The sequence below is a fragment of the Arachis ipaensis genome, chromosome B5 (assembly GCF_059453495.1).
Source record: "Arachis ipaensis isolate K30076 ecotype BB chromosome B5, ASM5945349v1, whole genome shotgun sequence".
Lineage (NCBI taxonomy): Eukaryota > Viridiplantae > Streptophyta > Magnoliopsida > Fabales > Fabaceae > Arachis > Arachis ipaensis.
Window position 1 is genome coordinate 31,829,165 of NC_142440.1, and position 5,633 is coordinate 31,834,797.

The 5,633-nt window shown below is 29.5% G+C and overlaps 1 pseudogene; it reads left to right on the top strand.

Annotated features, from left to right (window-relative positions):
- Positions 1-2,993: 2,993 nt before the first annotated feature.
- Positions 2,994-5,207, top strand: LOC107640467 (uncharacterized; annotated as a pseudogene).
- Positions 5,208-5,633: the final 426 nt, after the last annotated feature.

Consider the following 5,633-nt stretch of genomic DNA (forward strand, 5'->3'; position numbering starts at 1 on the left):
AAACAAATTGAAGGAAGGCAATATTTATAATGTGAACAACCATAATGACTTTCACAAAAAAATCAATAATAACGAAGAAGAATGTAAAGATAATCATGGTGTACAATTAAGATGATTGGTTGAAAGAAAATCAAGATAGATAATTAGAATTATAAATAATGATATTGTATAAAAAAAATCAAGTAGAATATACGAATTAAGTGACACATGTAACCAAATATGAAAACAAAGAAATAATGATGTGAATAGTAAAGTAGATAAAGAATTGAGTACTATGTACTGTTATAGAATAGTGAAAAAAGAATAAAAATGTATGATTCAGAGAAAGGTTAAACTATCGAGTGGAGCACAAATTCATTAAAATAAATTAGTATAAAATAAGTGTTAAAACATTGATTGAACTGTTTTATGTGTAAAATGAATGAAAAGTCACTGAAACTAATCCAATACTTTGAAGTAACAACTAAATATATAATTGTGATTAATACTACAAAAATTATATACGACATGAAAGTATTAAATTGTGTTTAAGAATAAAAATTTGAGTTATCATAGCAAGTTCAATATTAATGGATATATGATTTGGGTGCATTGAGTTATAATAATTCGCTTTATATTTAGGTATACAAGATGATACATGTATACAAATAGTTATGTATTTATTGAAGAAATCTAGTAAAAACATATTATGAGGATTATATGATTTTTCAATAGTATATAAATTACCGTTACATATGATATAAGAGAAATTTTAAAGCTGGTGGTGATTAAGCTGACTTGATTACATGAGTATGATTTAATTCAAAATTTTATCGGTTAAAAAATTATTATATCACTGCATAGAGTCATCTAATAATTAGAATGCACCAATTTTGTAGTAGGAATTTGGATACCAGGTAAGAATACAATAAAAACTATGTATAAAGCATTTGAGAAAAAAAAATTAATAAAGAAGAAAATAATGAGCATGATAATTAGACTAATGTATTCAAATAAATATATTCATTACATATATAAATAGAAAAAATAATGAGAAATAAAAACAAATTAACTGCATAATGAATAACCAAAAAGGTCTATAGTGTTTGATCGAAGAGAAAATCCTAATAAATACTAAATACTTAAAACTTCTAAATTCATTGAACTTTTATTATTAATAGGGACGTCAAATTTGACCTTGCTCCTTTTGACTATGTCATGTTAAAGATAAAATCTGCGCCTTCTCTTGATAAGAAAAACTTCTGATGATGTAGAACCCTCCAACGAAGTTCCATTGTGAAAGAAGGTCCAACCTTTTGACATACATTGACATAAGAAATCTCATTTGATTTTGTATATTATAAGCCAATTGAATATAAGAGGGAAAGATATTAAGACCTTTTGGTGAATTGAAAATAGATTCCCGACAACAACAATAAGATTCTGTCTTTTTTGCATGAACAACTACATACCAAACAAAGACGCATATGCATAATAACAATAATATTTCAAATATTACCAAAATTAGAAGATATACATTAGATCAAATAATAAGAAACATACATAACTCGTCATCGCAAATCATTACGAATCTGTGATTGAAGCAGATCTCCTACAAAACTTTGTGCCGCCGCCTGATAGTGGGGTGTGTCTCAAAAAAGTGAACAGAGAAGACCAATAAGAACTAAAGAAGAAGAGAATAAGTGAACGGAAGACGGAAAAATAATGGAGAGAATCCTGTTTTAATTTTGAGGAGGAAGAGAAAAAATTGGAAACAGAGAATGGAGAGATCTCCTTTTTTAATTTTGAATTTGAATTCAAAATTAAAAAAGCTAAAATTTCAGGGAAGTATGTACATGTGAAGTAAGCTTAAAAATAGAAAAGAAAAATTTGACACGGTCATGAAATGTGAAGTGTAATGAAAATGATTTCATATAGAAGTGGTATGGTAATAAATGTTATGATGTGAAGTGTAATGAAAATAGTTTCATGTAGGAGTGGTATGGTAATAAAGGTCATAATGAGTGAAAAGTAAAAACATTGATATTTTGATAGAAACTCAGAATGAATATAAGGGATGACACATTGGAATTCCACTACAAGAATAACCTTCTTTTCAATGTATGTTATAGGATTTCAATCTTCTATGTACGGACTGGTGACAGATTTATGTTTTGTTTTTAGTGAGCAGTAAAATTACCAAAATGTATGTCTACTAGGATTTAGAAAGACAAAAAAGGCTGCCAATATCACACGTGTTGGTTGCTGGCAGGGGCGTAGGTACATATAAGTAAAGGGGGTAATGGCCCCCCAAAATTTTAGTTTTTATTAAAAAAAAATAGTCTAGTCCCCCCTTTCTTTATTTTTCAGCCCCCCTCTCTTTTTGTTCCATAACTTTTTCAGCCCCTCTTTTAATTCCTACAAAAAACCTAGCCCAATAGCCCATTTTCTATCCCCTTTTTTTATTTCCCAGCGTACAACCAGTCTCCCCCTCTCCCCCTTCCCACCTTCACTTTCTAAAATTTTAGGTAACAACTTTTCCTATTCTTCTTCTTCTTTATCTCTTTAATCTTCTTATCTTTTACGGTTTTACCTCTTTGACTCTTATTTTTTTTGTTTTTGTTGTAGATTAAAAAAAAGATAGTAATTCAACAAGTGATTCTTCACTCCTCTTTCTCAAAAAGGTTATATTTTTATTCTTTTTTATATATTTAGTTATTTACTTAATTAGTTAATTTATTATTATTTGTTAATTAAGTTTATGTTATTATATGTTAATTTGTATATTTAATTTTTTTATTAGTTAACTATTTAATTATAATTTTATATTATTTATACTAGGATGTTAGTATTATTGTTCTGAATTTTAATATTTTATTATAAATTGAAATATAATTTTTATATTTTATAAAGATTTAGACCGTAATTTATACTTTTTGCTAAATATATTTTTAATTATAGGAACTTATTTGGCCATTTGAATTATGAGTAAGTTCAGTCACCAAAAAAGAATTATGAGTAAGTTCAAAATCATTGATACATTTTTTAAAAGAAAAGATCAAGAGAATGAAGATGCTTCTACTATTACTACTCCAATACTTGAGGGGTCATCAAATTTCATTACTTCAAGTTCTCCATTGAATAGCTCAAAGCGTCCACGACTTCTTCCAAATCAACTGGATGTTTTTCGTTTGGAAAGAGATCCTAGAATGCGACCAATGATTTGGAAGTTTTCTCCAAATAAAAGAGATGAAATCCGTCGGGCTTATATTAAAGTTGGGCCAAATCAACAAATTCTTGATAATTATCCATTTTCTGGTGATAAAAGTCATTGTCTCTTTCAAGCTTCATGATTTAAATTGTTCCCATCTTGGTTAGAATATTCTATAGAAGATGATGCTATATATTGTTTTTCGTGTTTTCTTTTTGCTAAGGAACCTTCAATCAATACAGGTTCAAATGCTTTTATTGAGAATGGTTTCAGAAATTGGAAGAAAGTAAATAGTGGAAAAGAATGTGCTCTTTTGAATCACATTGGCAAAGGTCCCAACTCATTCCATCATAAGGCGCTGAAATCATGTGATGATTTAATAAAACAATCACAACATATTGACAGACTTCTTCATAAGCAAACATCATAAGAGATTGAAAAGAATCAAATTCGACTAGGAGCATCTATAGATTGCATTAGATGGTTGACATTTTAAGGTTGTGCATACAGAGGATATGATGAAAGCCAAAGTTCAAGCAACAGAGGTAACTTTTTGGAAATGTTGAAATTTTTTGGATCTTACAATGAAAGAGTGAAAAAGAATGTTTTGGAAAATGCTCCAAAAAATGCTAAGTATACTTCAAATGATGTTTAAAACGAAATTCTACATATTCTTGCTACTAAGGTGAGAAATTCAATTAGAGAAGAGATTGGAGATGCCAAATTTTGTATTATTGTTGATGAAGCTAGAGATGAATCTAAAAAGAAGCAAATGGCCATTGTTTTGAGGTTTGTTACTCTAGATGGTTTTGTTAAAGAGAGATTCTTTGATCTTGTGCATGTCACTGATACTTGTGCAACAACTTTAAAGAAAGAATTGATTTCTGTCCTTTCTCATTATAATCTCCAAGTTGAAAATATTAGGGGTCAAGGGTATGATGGTGCTAGCAACATGTGGGGTGAGTGGAATGGTTTGCAAGCTTTGTTTCTTAAAGATTCTCCACAAGCATACTATGTACATTGTTTTGCTCATAGGTTACAATTAGCATTGGTAGCAGCTTCAAGAGAGGTACTTCAAATTCATGAATTTTTTACTCAATTAAACTCTATTGTCACTATTGTTAGTACTCCTTCAAAAAGACATGATCAATTACAAGAAGCTCAAGCAATTCAAAATGCAAACTTGGTTGCTCAAAATGAATTAGAAACAGGCAAATGTGTCAATCAAATAAGCACTTTACAAAGAGCTGGGGATACTCGATGGAGCTCTCACTTTAATTCTATTTGCAGTTTGGTAAAAATATATACTGCTACCAACATTGTTCTCAATAATATCATTAAAGACGGGATAACTTATGCACAAAGAGGTGAGACTTATGGTGTTAGTAAAATATTATTGTCATTTGAATTTGTTTTCACTTTGCACTTGATGAAAGAGATTATGGGAATCACTAATGTTCTTTGCCAAGCACTGCAACAACAATCTCAAGATATTCTTAATGCAATGCATATTGTTTCTACATCAAAGTTACTTCTTCAACAATTAAGAGATGGTGGATGGTACCATTTTTTTGCAAATGTTAAATATTTTTGTGAAAAACATGAAATTGAAGTCCCTAATATGAGTGCACAATATGTTTTTGAAAGAGGTCGATCTCGTCAACCAAGTGTGACAGTTGAGCATCATTATCGAATAGATGTATTCTTGGCAATAATTGACTCTCAAATACCAGAGTTGAATAGTAGATTTAATGAGCAAACAATAGAGCTTTTGACTTTGAGTTGTGCTTTGGATCCTAAGGATAATTTCAAATCATTTAATATTGAAGAAATTAGCAAGTTAGCAAAGAGGTTTTATCCTCTTGACTTTCCTTCTAATGAGCTAAATATTTTGAAATCTCAGTTGCAACATTATCAACATGATATACCAAATCATTTGAAAGGCATTGGTACACTTTCTGAATTGTGCAACAAGTTGCAAGAAACGGAAAAAATCAAGAACTTATCACATGGTTGATAGATTAATATGTCTTGTTTTGACTCTACCAGTATCTACAGCAACAACAGAAAGAGCTTTTTCAACAATGAAAATTATTAAGACAAGACTCCGAAGTAAGATGGCTGATGAATTTCTTGCAGACAATTTGGTCATCTATATAGAAAAAGAATTAGCAGCTATTTTCGACACAAATTCAATTATAGATGATTTTGAAAATAGAAAAAAACGTCGAATAGCCTTTTCATGATACAAAACTGTAAGTGGTCATTTTTATATATTATTGTCTTACTTTGATTGAGATTATATATTTATTTTTTTAATTTTATCAATAGAAATAGTAATATAAAATATTTGTAGAAAATTATTAAACACCGCCCCCCTAAATAGCTAGCCTAGCTCCGCCCCTGGTTGCTGGCTTTAGTTGCAACATGAGTAGATTAAATT